Source organism: Macaca fascicularis, chromosome 9 (genome assembly GCF_037993035.2).
Source record: "Macaca fascicularis isolate 582-1 chromosome 9, T2T-MFA8v1.1".
NCBI lineage: Eukaryota > Metazoa > Chordata > Mammalia > Primates > Cercopithecidae > Macaca > Macaca fascicularis.
This window is the reverse complement of record NC_088383.1, coordinates 10,774,304-10,796,188: the sequence shown is the minus strand read 5'-3', so window position 1 is coordinate 10,796,188 and position 21,885 is coordinate 10,774,304. Positions and strand designations below refer to the sequence as shown.

At 35.9% G+C, this 21,885-nt stretch overlaps 1 long non-coding RNA gene across 1 annotated transcript in view; it reads left to right on the top strand.

Annotated features, from left to right (window-relative positions):
- Nucleotides 1–2,559: 2,559 nt before the first annotated feature.
- Nucleotides 2,560–21,885, top strand: part of LOC102138819 (uncharacterized) — a 996,710-nt gene continuing 977,384 nt past the window's right edge. Inside the window, exon 1 of the long non-coding RNA XR_010577829.2 lies at nucleotides 2,560–2,934. This is a non-coding gene — a long non-coding RNA (uncharacterized lncRNA). The remainder of the gene's footprint in view (nucleotides 2,935–21,885) is intronic.

Genomic DNA, 21,885 nt, shown 5'->3' with positions numbered 1-21,885 from the left:
AGACAGACCAACAGACAGATACATAGATAGATACATAGAGAGAGATGGAAAGATAGATACATATATACATAGATACATAGACAGACAGATGGATAGTTAGACAGATAGACAGGCAGACACAGATAGATAGACACACACAGTCAGATAGATAAATTGATAGGCAGACAGACAGACAGATAAACAGAAAGACAGGTAGATAGACTGATAGGCAGGCAGACAGATAAATAGATAGGTAGATAGCAAGCTAACAGACAGACATATAGATAGACAGAAAGCTGTATAATTAGATAGATGGACAGATAGGTAGATAGATGGACAGACAGAGAGACATAATCAGACAGACTGATAGATTAAAAAAAAGAAAGGTAGATAACAGAAAGATGAATGTATAGATAGACAGATAGATGTATAATTAGGTCGATAGATGGACAGATAGGTAGATAGATGGATGAACGAATAGACAGATACATATACAGATAGATGAATAGTTACGTAGATATATGGACAGATAAATAGAGAGATGGATAGATAGATAGATAGATAGATAGAATGTTCCTCAATTTTAATGGCTTCATGGTTACCGTGTAGCAGGGAAAGTGGCTCATTTGTTATTCTTTTCAAAAATTGTTTTGGGCTGAGGTAGAATTGCTTGAACCCGGGAGGCGGAGGTAACAGTGAGCAGAGATCGCACCACTGCACTCCAGCCTGGGCAACAGAGCGAAACACTGTCTCAAAAAAATATTGTTTTGGATATTATTTACATTTATAATTCCACCTGGTTTTTAAATTTAAAGTTCTTGATATTTTCTATTTTTTATATGATGGCCAACAAGAAGAGACAGATGAGAGGCTCAGGAAAACAAATTTTATTATACTCACCGTTCCTAGGGACAGGAGGTATGTTGCATTCACATGGAAAAACTCCAGGATTGTCAGGAGGCACAAGACAGGAGCCCAGGGAAGGTTAAAGCCAAAACCTCTATTGGAGTTTCCACTGGAAAGGCAAGGCAGGGCAGTGTAAACCATTTAGGATTGGCCAGTTTGATCAATTTCAGCAGGCTCTAATCAATAGGGGTGATCCCTAGTTGTCTGTTTCCTGACCCTGGGGTGATTAAGGCGAGGAACATTGCCTCCTGGTGTGTAGGGGCCAGAGAGAGGAGGTATAGATAGCTCTGGACTGCTTAGTTTGTAGACCAAAGGTGTATTCCTCCCTGAGACCTTCCTATCTCTAAATATTAAATAGCCCTGGGAGGGACATTGTCTCCCCAGCCAGAAAGGTCTTATAAGATGTCAAAACATCAGTATAGACAAAAAATAAAAGTATATGTATACAGTGTATATAGAATGCACTTAAAAATTTCTGCAGCAAATGTATTGGACTTTCACTGAAATTACACAGTACTGTAGACTGAGAATCAACATTATGATTTTCATCTTCTTCAGTTAAAAATTATGCATTATTTTGTTTAAACTAGTCTTATTTTAATGATGAAATTATATATTGCACATTTGCGGTTTTGCTTATTCCTACTGGTTAATTGTATTGTGAAAGAAACCTATTTTCTCCTTAAAATTTGTGTTTAATTATACAGATGTGCTACTTAGCTACTGATGCTTTCCTCCCGCTTTAATGAGAAATGAATTACATACAATAAAACTCAGTTGTTTAGATTTGCCATTGTTTAGTCATGTGACAGATACAGCAGCGATTACAAAGATATTAAATACATATCTGTTTTTTAAAATGAAGTATTTTTGGACTAACTCATACCATGGCCAGCAAAAATAAATACATAAATAAATAAAAATTTGAAAGAAATAAAAGCACTAAATGGTATTCGTTGTAGATTAATAAGATTTAAAAATACTAGGATTATTCTGGATAAGAACACTGTCAGTTACATGTGTTGCAAATACAGCAGGTCGTTCAATTAATGTTGTTTCATTCCATGTCATTTTGTTATAATGCTGCCGCGGCTGCGGCCACAATGTGGAGTTAGAACGTTCTCCCACGCCGCCACGGGTTTTCTCAGGCCCTCTGCTATCCCCCACATCCCAGAGATGTGCACATTAGGTGAACTGGCCAGGCTGAACAGTCCCAGTCTGAGTGAGTGTGGGTGTGTGGGCGGTGGCAGAGTTCTGAGTTACCCCATTACTGGTATGCATCCGTAGCAACTTCAGTCCTTGTCTCCTCAGAAGAAAGAATTGGGCGGAGGGGCATAAGTCACAGTGAATGAGGCAAGTTTCAGAGTAGGAGTGGAAGTTTACTAAAAAGCCTTTAGAACAGGCAGGAAAGGAAAGACCGCTTGGAAGGGATCCAAGTGGGCGGTTGAAGGTGAAGGAGAGAAAAGAGAGGAAAGACGTGGTCTTTAACCTTGATCCTGAGACTTTATAAACTCGCCTCTTTCCCAAGACGGTACCTTTAAGATGGGCTTTCCGCATGCGCGGTGCCCACCTCGCCCCTGGGAACTGAGCATGCGCAGTGTTTTTAGGGCAATTACCCGGACGCCCATCTGAGGCTTTTTCCCGCTATTCCGACGGAATGTGTCCCCGGAAGCTGATCGTTCGCCATTTTTGTTTTTGTGTGTGTCTAAACAGAAGGGCTGAGGAAGTTGCCTCTCCCTGGCGCCTGCATTCAATGAACGTTTGTAATGTTAGCAGGTGTGGACCACCAGGAGATTATCTCTCCCTGGCTGCCCAATTATCATTTTTAGAGAGGCAATGCGATAATTGCTGAACGATGTCACCTGACATTCCTAGCGGGCGGGAGAGAGTCCTCTCCTGCCCCACTCATTGCCTAACTACCTGTAACAGGTGTATGGGTGCGTGCTCCCTGTAATGGAACGGTGTCCTCTTCAGGACTGTGTCCCATCTGGCACTTTGAGCTACCAGGACCGGCTTTGGCTACTCGCGGTCGTAAACTAGAATAAATGGGTAAATATCTTACTTGATTTTTAAAATATTTCTTTAATATATGAATACCTCATATTTATTCCAGTGTTTAATATCAGAAGTGTTTTGGGTCTTTATTTAAAAGTTTGGTGATGTTTTTGCAACCAGAAATATGCTGTAGGAACTAACTCTGATAGCGATTAGCCTATGGGCAAATGGTTTGTTTTTATTTTTGGAGACGGAGTCTCGCTCTGTCGCCCAGGCTGGGGTGAGTGGCGTGATCTCGGCTTACTGCAAGCTCCGCCTCCCGGGTTCCCGCCATTCTCCTGCCTCAGCCTCCCGAGTAGCTGGAACTACAGGCGCCGCCACCGCGCCCGGCTAGTTTTTTGCATTTTTAGTAGAGACGGGGTTTCACCGTGTTAGCCAGGAAGGTCTCGATCTCCTGAGCTCGTGATCCGCCCGCCTCGGCCTTCCAAAGTGCTGGGATTACAGGCGTGAGCCGCCGCGCCCGGCCAAATGGTTTCTTTATACCTAGTTTCACTTAAAATTCCAGTTACCAAGAACCTGGTACCTAAGTGAGGACTTACTGTATCGTCTTCCATTCTGCAGCTTATTATTATTATTATTACTGAGACGAAGTCTCACTCTGTCGCCCGGGCTGGAGTGCAGTGGCGCGATCTCGGCTCACTGCAACTTCCACCTCCCGGGTTCCCGCCATTCTCCTGCCTCAGCCTCCTGAGTAGCTGGGACTACAGGCGCCCGCCACCACACCCGGCTAATTTTTGTATTTTTAGTAGAGACGGGGTTTACCTATATTGGCCAGGCTGGTCTAGAACCCCTGACCACAGGTGATCCACCCGCCTCGGCCTCCCAAAATGCTGGGATTACAGGAGTGAGCCACTGCGCCCAGCCTTTGTTTACTTTTTTAGTGGTATCATTTGATAAATGGACATTCTTGCTTTTTGTTGTTCAATTTATAAATATGACTATTGCATTTTGTACCTTATTTAGCAATTATTTTCTTACTGGATATAGAGAACTTTTCTGTATTCTAATTCTAGAAATTTTGTTATTTTGCCTCAGCTTTTGATTTAGAAATCACTTGTAATTAATTTCTGTATATGGTGTGATGTGAGAATTAAGGTCCATTTTTCCCCCTCACTGGACCAACCTTATTTATTAAAACTTGTTCAGCGGCGCCCTCTTGATCAAAAATTAAATGATTTATGTATGCTTGGATCTGGTGTTTTATCTTATAGGTGTATTTATATATTTTTAAAAATACCATATGATTTTAATATGTTTAACTTTAAAACAAATTTTAATATTTATGCCTTTCCCCCTACATTTTTGGCTTTTTCACCTTTTTTAGGATTATTTCATAGATTTACACACATACGTCAACATACACACTTGGATTTTGATTGAAATCACATTAAAAATGTATATTGATTTGGCAAAAATAGGTATGTCTTGCATTATTGAGTTCTCCAATATATAAATATGATACGTACTATTATTGATTTAGGTCTTCTTTGATTACTCTCAATAATGTTGTGTAAATTGTAATGTAAATTGCTATGTCTAAGTCTTCTATATATTTTATTGTATTTTATCTTACATATTTGATTTTTTGGATGCAATGATAAATATCTTTAAAATTTTTCATAGCCTATATATTTCTGAAATATGAAATACAAGTGATTTTTATACTACCTTTGTATTTAGCAAAACTGCTAAACTAACATTTTTAATGAGTAGTCGACTGATTATTTTTGATACAATCATATCAATCTGCAGATATGAATATTTTAATATCGTACTTTCAAATCTCCATAACTTTGATTTGTCGTCATTGACTTATTGCAGTGGCAACAGTGATAGCTAAATGTTGAAAAGAATGTTTGCTTATACAACCCCTCTAGGTTTTTTTCTAGATCCAAGTGAAGAAATTTAATCTTAATTGTAGTTTTTCTTTTAAATCGATAACTGATATTGAATTTTATCAAAGGCCTTTTCAGCAGTTGAGATAATAAAATTATTATTCCTCCTTAACCTGTAAATGTAGTGAATTATCTTGAGATTACAGTGAACTTGAAACTTCCCATTCTTTGATAAATCTGTTGATTATATATTACGTGTTGTTACTGCTTTAATATGGTAATTTTTTAAAGGATATTTAAATCCATATTCAATATTAGGATTAAACTTTACCTTCCTTTTCTCATTTGTCCTTATATTTTTATACCACAGACTGATAGTGATGGTTGACTTGGGGTGTAAACTCGAGTGAATTAGGAGACACTCAGATAGCTAGTAAAGTACTATTTATTGGTGGGTTTCTCTTTTACCAAAAAGGAAACCCAGGTGGTTTGATATTTGATTAGAATAAGTGGGCTGCCCCAGGTGTGTCTGAGAGCCTGTTTCCAGAGTAGATTGGCATTAAGTCCCGGGAGTGAATTAGGGAAGATCTGCTGTCAATGTGGGCAGACCCCAACCAATCTGTGCACAGAGTAAGTGAAAAATCCGCCCTCGGTACGGGCAGGCACCTTCCAATTGGCTGACGGAGTTAGGGAAAATCCGCCTTCAACGTAGGCAGGTGCCATCCAATCAGCTGTGGCCTAGATGGAAGGACAAGGCAGACGAGGGTGAGTTCGCTCTTTCCTGGTGCCAGGCTATACTTCTTCTGCTCTTGAACCCCAGAGCTCCAGTTCCTTCTGCCTTTGATCTGAGGGAATGGGCACCGTGACCCTGGGCTCTAGGGCCTGAGGCCTGGAGATGAGAACCATACCATTGGCTTAGAGGTTGCCTGAGGCCTTGGACCTAGCCTGAACCCGCTCCCTTGAGTATTCAGTTAGCAGAATGGCTATGCCGAGCTTTCTTGGCTTATGCTGAGATTTGTCGGCATACAGAAGCTAGTGAGCCACTTCTTAACAATCCTGTCTCATCATTCTCTGTATCTTAGTGGTCCTGTCTCTCTGGAGAGCCATCACTGAAACGCTGAAGTTTTCTTTTATGAAATGTTGTAGTTAGAGGTCTAATGCATTTAATATTAATACTTATAGCAGTGTTTAGGTTTTCTAATTACTTTTGCCAGTTTTAGTAAGTCGTGTTTTCTAGAAGTTTTATGATTTGAAATAATTTTCAAGTTTATTGTATCGTGTGTTCTTCATATCCATTGATAGTTGTTTAAATTCCTGTCTTCTAGTGACTGGCCTTTTTTAATTTCCTTTTTTTGGTAACTTCTCACGATCTTAATCAACTTTTCAGAGAATTATAAATGTTATCAGGCATTTCTGTAAACCATTTTAAACTTTGCTCGTCTTTATTGTGTGTGCTTTATAGTTTATTCATTTTCGATTTTTATATTTTATTTCCTCCACAATTTAATTTTAAATTTGTCATTCATCTGTACCTTCCTAATTTAAGAGTGTTGGATAAATAATAACAGCATTCTTTCCTTCTTAATACAGACATTTAAGGTTGCGTATTTCACTCACAGCAAAGCTTTGTTGCACACAAAATCTTTTTATTAATGTCAGTTATATTCATTTGAAAACCTTGTTTGATTTTTATTTCTTCCTGAACCATGAGTAATTCAGAAGTTTGATTTTTGTTTTTCTGTTTCCAAAGGGGGGGGGGCATTTTAAAGTGATCTTTTTGTGGTTGAATTCTATCTTAATTGTACTATACCTAGAAGATGTACTCTAAATATTTTTAATCATTTGAAATTTGCTGCCCTTAGCTTTGTGACCTAGCATATAGTCAGCTACTTTAAAAATGTTTTATGTACACTTGAATAGAACTTGTATTCTATGGATGATGGATGTAGTGCTCTACGTTTTCCAGTGGGTCAAACTTGTTCACTGTGTTGCTGAAGGATTCTACATCATGTCTGATTTATTTTGTCTGTCCTGTCTGTACAAAGAGGAGTGTATTAAAACCCTTCATTATCATATTGAATTAGTCTGAGTCTCCTAGGCATTAATCTTTACTTTATATTTTATGCCATATTGCTAGGTATATGAAAATCTAGACTGATAACTTGTTGACAAAACTTTAATGTTTGTGAAATATCTCTTTCTCTGGAGTAATGATTTCTGCCTTAAATCTAGTTTGTCTGATATTAATATACTTCTACCAATATCTATCATTTTTTTCATGTTTTTGCTTGGTCTCTGTTGTTACTTGTAGCTGTTTTACTTCCAAAACATATATGATGGGTTTTGATTTTTTTTTAATCCAGCCTGACAATCTTTATCTTTTCATTATTGCAGTCCTTCATTGAGAGATATGTAAGTCCTGATATATTTGGGCTTAAATCTGCAATAGCATTTGTGTTTGCCCTACTTGTTTTCTCTTATCTTTTCTTCCTAATAATTAACTGTGTATTTCTTTTAATATTCATTTTTCCCTCATACTAGGTTGGTAGACATATTTTACTATTTATTTAGTGATTACCCTAAAATAGTAACTATTCATCTTTTACTTTCAAAGTTTAATGTAAACATCCTTTCACTTTTTGCCAGGTAATACAAGAATATTAGAACACTTTACCTTCCATACTCTTACAAATTCCTATTTTTGTTTCACATTTAGTTTGTATTTTTGATATTTGAAAACCTCATTACTATTATTGCTTGCTATGCTCAATATGCATTTAGGTTCACCTACCTATGCAATTTGTTGTTGCTCTTTATTTTTTCTTACATCTCTGAACATCTATCTGGGATCATTTCTTTCTCTCTGAAGAATCCTCTTCAGTAAAGGTTTACTGGTGGAAAATTCTCTCAGTTTTGGTTTGTCTAAATATTTCTTTATTTTACCCTGATTTACTTTTGGATATCTTTTTCATGGTATAGACTTCTTATTTGGCAGTAGTTTTATTTCAGGGTTATTGTTCTGCTGTCTTTTGACTTCCATCTTTTCATTTGAGAAATTAGTTATCAATGTTTGTGTTGTTCTTTGAAGGTGATGTGTAGCCATATTCCTGGTTGCTCTGAGATGCTCAGTTTGTCTAGTTCTCAGAAATTTAAATATGCATATATATAATTTTTAAAAATTTGCTAGCTATATACATACACTTCCTGAATCTGTGGCTTGATACCTTTTGTCAGTTTTGGAAAAGTTAACAACATAATTTCTGAATACATTGTTTCTCCTCATTCTCTTTCTTTGGGAATTCGAATTATCAATTGTTAGATATTCTCTGTTGCTGTATCTCTGATACTTCTTTGTTTTCCCTCCATAAGTTTCTCTGTGCTCTATCTTTAGATATTTTATTTAACTTATCTTAACTAATTCTTTAGTTATTTCTAAGTGTTACTAAATCTACGCTTAAACTCTTAATATTGGTTATTTTGTTCTTTAAATTCCCTTTTAGTTATTTTTTTTCTTTTCCAGTTCTCTGCTAGAAGTGTTAATCCTATGCCTTATTTTCTTGAATATATGTTATATATAGTTCTTTCAAAGTATAATCTTTTCAGGGAACTGTTTTTAGTGCCCATGAGTTTTTTCTTGCTTTTCTGTCACAATGTCTTTTTTTCACGTGCACTCTTAGTTTTGGTTGGGTACTAGATATAGCGTATGAGTAACTGAAGAAACATTTTTGGTCCTAGAATGATATATTTCTCTGTAGATACAGATGTATATTTATGCTTCTGGCAGGCATTTGGGGACATTGGTTATCCTATATCAACTTAATTCTATGTTTGGGACTAAAATTATTCAAAGGTTTCAGTGCCTCTCCAGGGTTTATATATTTCTGGATTATTTTTATTTCTATTACATAGCCTTTTGCTATGCCACTCCAGGTCACTGCAGGCCTACGCACAAATTCCTGTCCTCCTCTTTCAGTTTTGCTTGTGGCATGTCTGTTCCAGTTACTGTAGTGGTGGGTTCTTCTTGGAACCCATGTTCATATGGTTTGGAAGCTGATCCTGGTTGCATATATACCTCCAAACCGATTCTCATGCCTTCCCTGAGATATGTACCACCTGATATCATTAACGAATTCTTTTTCCATTTATATTTGTCAGTTATGTTTCATGGCTTGTAACTACCTGTTTCTTAATGTCAAAACATCTTCCATTTCTAGAAAACTCTATTTGGTCATGATATGTTGATATATTTGGTAAATTGATTTGTTCAAATTTTATTTAGAAGTTTCATATTTATATTAATGAAATTATTTTTTGTATATATTTGATATGGCTAGAATTTAGGAACATGAACATTTTGAAAAAGGAGTTGGAATGCTGTCATATTTTTGTAGCCACACAACCAAAAATATATTGAAAAATAAATAGAATTATCTGACACTGTCATTCATTTTGTTCAAATTATTCTGTAAAATTCTCACTTACATTCTAATGTGTAAACTTTAAAATCATTCTGTTCAGTTAAATCACAATTTGAGTTTCTGACTGAAATTGTTAATTTGTGTAGGATTGGCATTTTTAATGAAATTTGTTCTCCTTTTCAGAAAGATGATGTTTCTCTGTAATTACTCAGCCTTTTCTCATTCTTTATTAAAGTCTGATGATTATCTTCATATTAGATCTTATACCTTTCTTTTCTTTTATTTCTTTTTTATTTTTGGTTTTGATCTTACTGAGTTAAGTTCTTTTTTTTCCATTTACATTTCAAAGTGCTACTTGCTGCTACAGAAAGTGTATAGACTTTTACATATTTATTATGTATGTAGATACTTTTTCAAAATGTCTTAGAATTCTAAAAGGTGACTGCTTGTTAGTTTTTAATTATGTATCTTGTGATTTCTAGGTCTTCTCTTTTTCATTACTAATTTGAACAGAAATAGTCAAGTATGTGCTATTTTATATGGTAATTTACACATTTAAAAAAAAGCCATTGTCATATAGAGAAATAGCCATTTCCTTCTTATTTTACTTGGAAAACCTAAGAATGGTAGCTAAGTTTTACATTTTTTGTAACATATTCTCTTTATTTTGATATAATAATTTAATAAACTATAACTGAAAACATAACTTAGAAACATCTTTCATTTCTAGAAAACTCTACTTGGTCATGGTATATTGATTTATTAAACTTGATTTGTTAAAATCTTATGAGAAATATTTTATTTATAATTGCACTTATAAATATGTATATTTAAAATAGCTAGAATTTAGACATGTGAAAGTTTTTAAAAATGAGTTTGGAATCTACTATATTTTGATATCTTCCAGTAGTTTAAAAGACATAGATAGATTAATGTTATTTAAATTGAAATAGGAATAACCCGCACAACTTAATGCTGGACCTCTGTATTTTTGTTAGATATTTAAAGAAAATTTTCCAATTTCTGCCATCACTGCCTTATTAGATTTTCTGACATTTTTTGGGTCAAATTTGCAAATAAAATTTTTCAATAAAATTTAGCATTTCTTCTGGATTTTCAAACTTAATGCCATCAAATTGCATGGAATATTCTTCTCTGATACTTGGAACACTTTCTGGGTTTACATATCTATATTCCTAAAGCTGTTTATTTGGATTTTTCTTTTTGCTATATCAGGCTAGTCAGAGATTTTTTTTCGCTAAAAAGCTAGGATTTGTTTTACTTATTTTTGGATGACATTTTTATTCTTTTCCATTTCATCTGAAAACACTTTCCTAATGTTCTGTTTCTTCTTTTGTTTATCTTTATATAATAATGTTCTCATGTTACATACATAATTCCTTATCAGTCTTTCTTTTTGAATAAAATAATGTCTGGCTTTAAAGTTCTTTTTTATACATCTTTCTTTGTATACCATATAATTTGATGTGGTTTAGGTTTTTAGTTAATTGTTGAATGATTTATAGTTGTGTTTTTATTTTCCCTGTGCTTCAAGAATTATTTAGGAAGCAAAGCTAATGTTGGTTTTTGGGACCAAGCCAAAGCCACCAAAATTAATATTACTTCAATCTTTTTCTAGTAACTCTACTGATAAAAGGTGGTGAGAATTGAAATCTCCCTTCCAGTTTTGGCTCCCAGGCCCCAGGCCTCTCTGGTTAAAGGAGTGGGGGTGTGGGGTGGACCGTGAAGGGCGGACTTCTCTTGTGGAGACTGGCAGGGCACTCTTCCTCCGAGACCACAGGTGCCAGCAAGCCCAAGCTGCTCCCTTGTTCTCTAACAGGCTTCCAGAATCGGAAGGTTTTTCCTGTTCTCTCCTTTCAAGAATTTAAGGCCTCAGAAATGCTCTCACTTATTTCTGGGTCTAACATTAAGTTTCTGTTCTTCAAGCTGTTCTAGCATGGAGTTGGGAGGAAAAAAAGTGTCATGGAAAGCATTCAGCGAGCTGTCCTCAGTCATCCATATTTTTCTCTTGAAATATTTTTGGAAACTCAGCTAATTATCATCTCTTTCACTACCGTTGTCTTAACTGAAGCCCTTATTAGCCCTATCTTGTCCTACTGAAATTATTTCACCGCCGAAGTGTCTCCTGCTTGTGTCACCTTAAAACCCATCTGTCCCCCATACTGTCAGTGTTATTTTTTAAAACAAAAAAGTTATGTTAAAAACTTCCTTCACCACAACTTTCAGGAGTTTTTACTGCTTATGCAATCAGAATAAAGTCCAAATTCCTCAGGATGGCATGCAAGCCCCTTCAAGCTTGGGTGGCCTCTCATAAAAATATGATCTGATACTCCCCCATGTCACTTCCTCCTCTAGGGCGTGTGTCTGCACCGCTTTCTCTAGCTGGTGCACTCACTCCATCACAGCCCACATGTGAAAAGCTCCAGATTAGTTACTCTTTTCTTGGGCTAACATTTCGGATTTTTATAATTGGTTTATTCTAACATGAGGTTCAGCTATGGCCATCACGTATTTTTGGTAATAATGTATTTCTGCATTCTTTCTTTTTAAAACTAGCCTGGATGATCCTTCATATAAAAGACAGTGTCTGTCCTTCACACCAAAAAGTATGGAAGTTTAGAGGAGTACATTAATTTTGAAATAAGTTAATAACAGATGTCCATTTCGTTACACATTTTCTCTACTTTGTATTTAATTCATTACTTCGAAAGCATGGCAAAAATTAAGGGGCACATATACAATAAATAATAGAGTATAAAATGGATAAAGCACTAGGATTATTCAACAAAATAAATCTTTCCAATTAAAATCAATCTGCAAGAAGCCCATCGTCAAAAATAATAAGAAGTGATAATCAGCCATTTAGCACAAACGTAAGTTTGCGGCAGCCACAAAATACAGCAACTGGGGCTAGTGAGAAGCTTGACTTGTTTGTAGCCAAGAAATTAGGCACTTGTTTCCATATTGCTCTTGTTGGAAAAAAGGATAAACGTGAGAGCCCAGCATCTGTGGTTCAGAGTTGCCAAGCACATCCACTGAGTGACCATTCTCTTGGCTTAAATAATTAAACATATTGAAAGGGGGTGCAGAAGTAGACCAACTCCTGCATTGCCAGCAGGAGGAGAGGTGTGGGCCAAGCATGTATCACACTGCAATATAACAGCCAATTAGTTGTGTAATTGCATTTTGCCAATAAAAAGGCAACATTGTGTTTGGAATTCTGCAAATTTCATGTGTCTCCAACAGCATTGATTACAGTGTATAAAAAGGTGAGAATATCAACTTTTTGTTGTTTTGTTAATAAATAATTGATGACTTTAGAAGATAACAATTTAAACATAAAACAGAACGAACCACTATGATTAGCTTTAGTATAAGGAAATGAAATGGCAAAAAACTTTTTGCTGGTCGATAGGATGTTAGGAAGTTAGGAGAAGGGTGGTCTTGTGACTCTTGTAAGTAAAATATATTGCTTCATTTATGAGGAGGAGAGGAGTGATCTTTTTGTGTAAAAGAATAATTATACCTGTACACCACATAAGTATCCAGGATAAAGTAAGGCAGCATATTTATTTTCAAGCAGAATTACCTCCACTTCTCTTGTCTCACTCGGGAATCATTAAGGCCAAAGAAGAATGTGGAAAAAAGGGAGAAAGGTGACAAGAAGTGTAACATGTGGAGACTCACACCAGAAGAGCAATCTCTCTAAATTTTGAGCTGTTTTGCGTTGTCTTTGTAATTGTAACTGAATTATTAGGCCAGAAATAAAATTGAACAGTAATTTACAGAAATATTTGCATATCATCTAGTGAGAAAATTTTGACACTAGACACGTTAAAAAATCTTAAGTTATTTTTCAGATGATCTGGATGGTGGCATATCTGATTTATAGCCCTTTATTCCCTTAGGCCATCATTTCTTAAGTGTAGCCTTCAGAACACTGGTTTACATGATGTTAATATACCCCAGGCATAAATAGTTCTTTGCACAAATAGATTTTTTAAATTTCAAGATGGACAAAAGTCAATAAAGTTATTAATGTAATACAGCTAACATTATGCTCAATGGTGAAAAATGGAAGGCCTTCCCTCTGAGATCTAAAACAAGACAAGGATGCCCACTCCTGCCACTTCTGTCCAATATAGTACTAGAAGTCCTTGCCAGAGCAATTAGGTAAGAGAAAGAAAGAAAAGACATTTATTTAGAAGAGGAGGAATTGCAACTGTCAGTTTGCTGATGGCAAGTTCTTATTTACAGAAAACCTTAAAGAGATCACAAAAAACTATTAGAATTAATAAATAAATACAGTAAAGTTGCAGGCTACAAAATGAACACACACGTTTGTAGTTTTTATACAGTATCAAAATATACAAAAGAAATAAAGACATTAATCCCATTTACAATAGCTACAAATACAACTTAGGAATAAATTTACCCAACGAGGTAAAATACCTGGACACTGAAATTGAAAACACAGCTAAGTAGAAAGACAATTCATGTTGATGGATTGAAAGAATTCATATTGTTAAAAATTCCATTCTACCCAAAGAGACCTACAGATTCAGTGCATCCTTATCAAAATTCCATGTCATATAATAGAACTAGAAAGAAAACCCTAAAATGTAGCTAGAACTACAAAAGACCCCAAATAGCTAATGTAGTCATGAGAAAAAGAACAAAGCTGGAGGCATTATATTCCCTGATTTCAAAATATACTACAAAGCTGTAGCAACTAAATGTGACAGCAGTGGCATAAAAATTGACCAGTGGAATAGAAAATAGAGCTCAGAAGTGAGCCACACATGACAGTCAGTTGATTTTTTTTCAGAAAAATGGCCAAGCACATAGAACAGGCAGACCGTCTCTTCAATTTTTTTCCATCTTCACAGCCACCACTATATCCAAAGCTATAATCAGCTGTCACTAGATTACAGCAAAAGTTTCCTTACTGTTTTCTGTTTCTTTTGAAACACAAATGTGACTCCTGTTGTGCAATGGCTTCTCTTTGCCCTGAGGATAGAACAAAATTCTCATCTCAGTTACAAGGTCGTGCGTGGCTTTGCTCCTCCCTTTCTTTCCTTAATCTGTCTCTTTCCTCCCATGCTTCCTTGCATCCATTTATGATGGCACCCTTTCAGAACTTTCTCAAATTCACTATGCTCTCTCCTTCCCTGGGCTCTTTATACTTGTCATTACCTCTATCTAGAATGTTCTCCCTGTTAGCTCTCTTTTCCTATTTAACAGTTGCTCATACCTCCAAGCTCAGGTGGTGGCCTTTTGTTGGAGAAGCTTTGCTTGATCTCTAGACTAGTTTAGTGTCTTCTGTAATCTTAAAGAACCAGATTCCTTTCTATTATGATACATAGGTCACATATTACAAAAAAATCTCTGTTTTTTTTTTTGTTTGTTTGTTTTTGTTTTTTTAAAATATTCATCTCATGCAATAAATTGCAACCTCCATGAGAAGAGTCTCACTGGACATTGCATTCTAGGAACCTAGCCCTAGGGCTGAAAAATGATGGGTTTACAACAGATATATTTAGATAAAACAATATGTAAATATATGGATAACTTTAATGTGAAAGCAGAGATACCTGATAGATTGAAATCTTTATACAGTTGACATTAGAGCTACACAGGTCTGAGCTGTGGGGATCCACTTTCTTGGATATGAAAATCCACACGTGCTCAAGTTTCTTGTTTTAAGTGGCATAGTATTTATGTGTAGCCTGTGCTTATCTTGTATACATTAAATCATCTCTAGATTACTAATAGTACTCAATATAATGTAAATGCTGTGTCCATAGTTGTTATACTGTATTGTTTAAGGGATAATGACAAGAAAAAGTTTGTACATGTTTAGTGCAGACACAGTTACCTATTTTTTCCAAGTATTTTTGATGCTCAGTTGGTGGAGTTGATGGATGTAGAACCCATGAATATGGAGGGCTGACTGTATTGTTGGTGGTGAAGTTATATTAGATGACCCGTTCCTTACAATTGCTATGCAGATATATATTGATATAAAAATCTGATACTTTTAAGTAGGATTCTGGTCAATAAAAATATATTAAAATAGCTATCTCCATAGCTGACCATCTTGCAAACATTTGACTACAAATTATAATATTTTATTATTGTAAGTTTTCTTATTTTCAATATATAAACTGTCATGCCATTTATATATGTAGGCATACACATACATAATGCACATTGTCCTATTAGCCGGAAGTTTGAGTTCAAATTTAGTGAATAATTTAATTTATCTTATATTTTAGTGATAATCTGAAATGTTGGCAATATTCGGTTCTTTCATGGTAGAAAAAACAAACATTTTATATATAAAAACAGACAGTAAACAAAATTCTTAATTGTTTATTACTCTTCATAAAGAAATACATGAAAAATTCATCAAATAATTTAAAAGATATTAGATCATTAGTTTTATATTAGATTCAAAATATGTCTCCCCTATGATCTCTTTTCCATCTTGAAGGAGAAAGAGAGAGAGAGAGAGAGAAAGAGAAAGAGACAAATATGTCTTTACATAGTAAAAAACTAAGAAACTTTTATAAATATGGTTTAAAATTACTTGAAAATATGGAATTAGTATGTATAAGAATTAAAGAATTTCAATAATATATAATAATTTTGAGGGAACGTAACTTGGATATATAATACTTTCAGTCAATATTTTTAAGTTATTTTATAATTATATTATGTGGAATATTAAACCAATTTTGGTAAGCTAAGAGAATGTATATTTTAATGGTTTCCCCGTGCAATATGTAGTAAATCAGATTTTGTACCATTTTTTTGCTCTTTTTGCAATGTTTTCTTTTTTGAAGGAAATCTTAGATTTTTCCCTCCTTTATTCGCACCTATTATCCTTATGGAATATTTCAGATATTATGGTGAGAGACAACTACACTGCTGAGACACTAGTATAGTTAACACAGACCAAAGACGTTTTTGTAATTCCAAAATAAAGGGTAGAAATTATTCACACTTTTGGAGTGACCAGAACAGCTTTTGAATATCTTTGTGAAGAATGACTTGTTGAAAGATATCATAGCAGAAAAGGAGAAAAACTGAGCTCCTGAGGACACTTCAAGACCTTTGGTTGGATGTATACAAGGAAGAGACTTCTCTTTAAAGAGTTTCACAAAAGGTCTTGAGCATTAGCAGTGTCAGCTTTGAAGGGGATGCCACGGGAGCTTTCCCTTTGTACTTGAAAAACCTGTCTCTAGGCCTATTGTCATATCCTATAACTGTATTTCATAATTTGTAAGGTTATGGGAATAAATGTTATAATTATTTAATGTTTATTAGACATCTAGATAGAATACACTAAACTCCACCCCTTTCCAAATCTCATACTGTAACTTGAATGCAGTGGACCCACGTCAGAGAAAGAATGAGCTTTCGACTTGGAAAAAGAGCTAGAGGAAGGCTTTCTAACAGTTTGCAAGTTGTCAAGTTTCTGCTTTTTTCCTGCCTGGAATGTGCTTTGCTAGCTACAGCCTCAGCAGCTACCTTGAGACCTTGGGATGAAAAGTTCACCTTGAACGTGAAAATCAATTAGTAGAGACAGTGAAAGCAGAAAAGATGAAAGAGCTTGATCTCAAGCCACGAGGCTAGCCCCAAACTACTATACCAGCTTCCGGAATGCAAGTTATGTGAGTGGGAAATAATGTGTGCGGTGTGTTCCTTTGCTAGGACGGCCAACAAAGTACCACAGACTGGGTGGTTTAAACAACAGAAATTTATTGACTGACAGTTCTGTAGGCTGGGAGTTGAAGACCAGGGGGCCAGCAGGGTTGGGTTCGTCTGAAGCCTCTCTCCTTGGCTTGCAGGCGGCCACTCTCCTGCTGCCTCTTCACATCGTCTTTCCTCTATGCGTGCGCAGCTCTCGTGTCCCTCTCCATGTCTTAATCGCTACTCAAAAGGACACCAGTCATACCTCACTTTACCTTAGTCACCTCACCTTATCTCCAAGTACAGTCACATTCTCAGGTCCTGGGAGTGAGGATTTCAGCATGTAAATTTTGTGGAGACACAAGTCAGCTCATAACGCTGAGTATAGATGCTACAGGTTTTTGGGGGTTTTGGAGGCTTTTTTTGAGACAGAGTCGTGTTCTGTTGTTGCCCAGTGGAGGCTGGAGTGCAGTGGTGCAATCTCAGCCCAATGCAACCTCTGCCTCCTGGGTCAAGCAATTCTCCTGCCTCAGCCTCCCAACAAGCAGGTGTGTGCTACCACGCCCGGCTGGTTTTTGAATTTTTAGTAAACACGGGGTTTCACCATGTTGGAAAGGCTAGTCTCGAATGCTTGACCTCCAGTCATCTGCCTGCCTTGGCCTCCCAAACTGCTGGGATTATAGGCATAAGCCATTGTGCCTGGCCCACATTTCTCAGTTGTTTAAGTTACTGTTGTTTTGGTGTTTGGTTCTTAGCAGTCACGTATAATTACCAACCCACACAAAGAATACATCTAGACATTTATTTATAGATGGGAAGGTAATCAACCCCAGAGAGTCTTCAAACAGATATAGCAGAGGTTTCTTCTGGGGGATTAGGCTTTTTGCTTGCAGTACAAAACTTGGTATTTTATTTGTTTAAAACCAGATGTATGTATTATTTTGATTTAAAATCTAAAGCAAATTTAAAAATAACTGACTAAAACTTATCCATAAAATCAGTGAAACTGTTATGTTCTGTTTCAACAGCTTATTTTTAGGAAACACAGTTGAGTAGGCATGATGTCATGATAAGGGACGTGACAGTCATGATACTGTTGTCCTTGCTGATAAGACCAGCATACCATTTTAGTATCCTGAAGAAAAAACAAACCCATGTCACTTAGATCTGATTTTAATATAGTGCCAATGAGTAAATAAACAGCCTGTGAAGGACCAGATTATACAATTAAACCAAACTGTAAAAAGAGTGCAAATATCATAATTTATCAGGAGTAATGCTAAAAGCAAACATAAATATATAATAGTGTATAATTAATATAATATACCATTGGTAATTATATACTATTAATTATATACTATTAATTATAGACTAAAATGTTGGCAAATAGTATATTAATTTTTTTCCACTGACGTGATCAATCTATGAATTATCTAGTGATCAAGTTATATTATTTATAGCTTTTTTGTTTTTAATTTTTGCCTTGATTAAATTTGATATCTTTTTTCCTTTACGAATCAAAAATTGAATCCATTCATATTATTTTTATATATTTTTTATTAAACTTGTTTCTTCTATTTTGCTGGATTAAAAAGTTAAAAGTCTACAAAAGTACTTAGGTTAGATAACGTGTCTTTGATGAAAGACATAGAAATGTTACTACACAGGGTACACCTAACCTTTTCCCTTCACTCTCTCTCCTGCCCCTACACATTCGCCATTCATGGGTTAAAAAGCCTATTTGGAAATTACTTTTATTAAAACAAAGAGCCCTCATACTCTGTGATTGGTCATTTCCTCTTGTTTCCAAATTTTATCCTCATTTCTCTACCATTTCTACAGATAAGAAAACTGTGGTTCAGAGAGATTAAGAAGTTTTAGGTCATATAATTTGCAGATAATGGGAATCAAGATTCAGAATCTGAGGTTTTGGTTCCAAAACACAAAAAATAATAGAAACCCTCAAAGAATTTGCAATCTAATGAAGGAGACAGGAAAGTATAATCAATTGTGGTAAACATCAGTATGATAAAAATAGTAGGAGTAGACAGAGAGCAGGTGATCTGAGTTGATTTGGTAGGTGAAAGAAATTGCAAGGAAAAATTCCTGAGGGTGTACGGGTGGGTGACAGGGAAGTGATTTGAGTTAAGGGCAGCCGCATGAACAGATTAAAGGTAGGAAAGTAAATGCCATTTTGGACAAAAGCCAGTAATTCGGCACAGCTGAGGCATCCTGTTGCGAGGGAAGAGGAATAGAAGCTGCTGAGGTGAGAGCCATAGGTTGAAGTTCTATCATGAGGAATCATACATGCTGTACTAAGGAAATGGAACTTTCTTATTTAAACAAGAAACAGCATATGAGCGTTCTTTTCTTAAAAAAAAAAAATGTGACTTGATTAGATCTGAATTACAAAGAGATACATATTATAGCATTATGGAATATAGATTACAGAGGGGAGAAAATAATGCAGCCAAGGAGTCCAGGCAGTAGAATGTAGTAAGACTCAGTATGAGATACTGAAGTCATAAACTGGGACACTGATTAGGAGAGATGGAGGAGACTGGAAACATTTTAGGGTTAAAATGGACAGGACTTTCTGATTAATGAAGAGAGAAGAAAAAGCTATATGTGATCTACAGTGACGCCATCAGGTCTTTAATGGCAGAAGGTTCGGGATATGTTGAATTTGGATGCCCTCATGATCCTTAGGCTGCAAAGTCCAGTACGAAGGAGAAAGTTGCAGAAGGTAACTGAGCTTTGGGACTAATCTTATTTAAAAATTGCGAACTCACGAAAGTCCTTCACTGCATTTTTAATCCATTGTAATGTATTTCATTCATTTTAAGCTATACTTTTTCACATGTGAGCAGCTCTGAAATTGAGATGTGCCTTACAGTCTATAGAATATTGCAGTTTAATTGTTCATAAGATGCATAAAACTGTGATGTATCTAATAGCCAATGGGATCTTATCTTTGATGAAATGCCCCATATCCTCTCCTTTCCTTATTTATTTATTTTTAACTTCCTTCACTAGAATGTAACCTCCATGAGGGCAGCCTTTATGTTTTGCTTTCTTTTCTTTTCTTCTTCCATTTTGTTTTGTTCTCTATCTCCAGTGTCTAGAACAGCCCTGATACATAGTAGGAGTTCAAGAAATATCTGTGGAGTGAATGAATGTCTTGGGCTATTTTCCTTGGTTGAAAGTGGGTGATTTCATCAAGGGAGAGATAAAATACATGTAGGAAAATGGAGAGAACCAAATGGAAGTAACTTTTGACAAATTCAGGAATTAGAAGAACTTGCCTATGTCATGAAGATTTGCACAAGATGACTTGGGTTGGGGAGCACCCCCCCTCAGAAAGTAGATGAAGAGTCAGGTGCTTTGGTCAGGAGAGAGGCATATCACACACCTCAGTCATTTTGAATTTAAGAATCGCTAAGCAACAGTTTAAGGAGTTTCCTTTTTTATTGTTTGAGAGATTTGTGAGACAAATTTTAGCGTCAACTTAAGCAAGAAGTTATCCTAAGCACAGTTTTAGACAAATTGTAACAGACTAGGTAGTAATGTCATTCAACACTGCTTTATATCCAACCTAAAGCTATGAAACACATTCAAAAGATACAGACACACACACACAGAGAAGTTAACACATGTGAGAAAGAAGTTCAACTCAAATAATCAAACCTTTCTTAAGAGAAAAGGATGGTGTATTTTGTGCTACTGCAGAGGATGTACTTAAAACCAACAGTCATGTGGGAAACATTTTGGCTCAAAAGAGCCCTGATAGCTAGAGTTGTTGATCATTGGCAAGGGCTCACAAAAATGGCTGTGAAATGTTTAAGCAGAGGCTGAAGAGTACTTGTAAGGGATGCTCTAGGGCTCTCTATGTAGCCTCATTGCCTATAATATGTTTAATACAAGTTAGGATAGTACATGCTCAATTCCCCCTTAATTTCAAGGAAATGGTGTCATTACATATAAAAACTGAATGACTCACATGTGATTTTTCCAAGGATGTTAATTGGTGTTGCCTCCAAGCAGTGAAAAACACACCTGAGACAGTGAACCCATAGGCCACAGAAGAATGCAGCAGGTCAGCTGTTTACCCGTGGCCTTTCCCTCATATCACTGGCTTCATGTTCTTCTGCTTTTGTCTTCCTGATCTTTGTAGATTTTTCCCTGTCTCCATTACTCAGCAGCCTCTGCCTTATTTGGGTTCGAGCAGTCTCTCTAGCCCCTTTTTACCCCAATACCATTTTAATGTGTGCTTTTGCAGAACGGAACGTTTTGGGGAATGTGTCTGTCACATTTACAGCATTGGGTAGGAGGCTGGAGAGATGGACTCTAACGTTATCTCCAACTTGGAGCTTCCACGATCACAAAAGTGTCTGCCTAACCAGACTGAATGAACACCAATCATTAATTTGTGAAGAATAGAAATCAGGGCTGACTGATACTCATTTTTCATCCGTAAACATCTGAAAGTTAGTAGTTAATAACTAGTTTGAAGTTTGCTACATTTTATCATTAAGACCATTTATAAATGAAATCTGTCAGCATTCATTAATGATAAAGTTTGCCAAACAAGCTAGGGACATCTCTAGGAGTTTGGGCTGTCAGACAGACATTGGTACATCTGGAAATGAGCTCAAGTATGTGGGTTTGTTCTGTAAGATATTGAGCATGGTTCTTTTAATTCTCTGAGAAAAACTGCTGTTTTACTGAGAACGTTGGGAAGAGAGCACATACACTTCACTGTAAGAATGTATTCATTTTAAGAACTTCAGTGTTCCACTGTCGGTCCCTTTCATGTCCCTCTAGTAATGCAGGTATGTATATTGTCTTCACCTATAATATTATTACGAGAAAAGAAAAATGACTGGAACCTAACAGCAAATCAAATTCTCTAAATTAGCATTCAGGTATTACTTTATTAGTAGATTGTAACAGTTAATTTGTCCTGTGAGCCA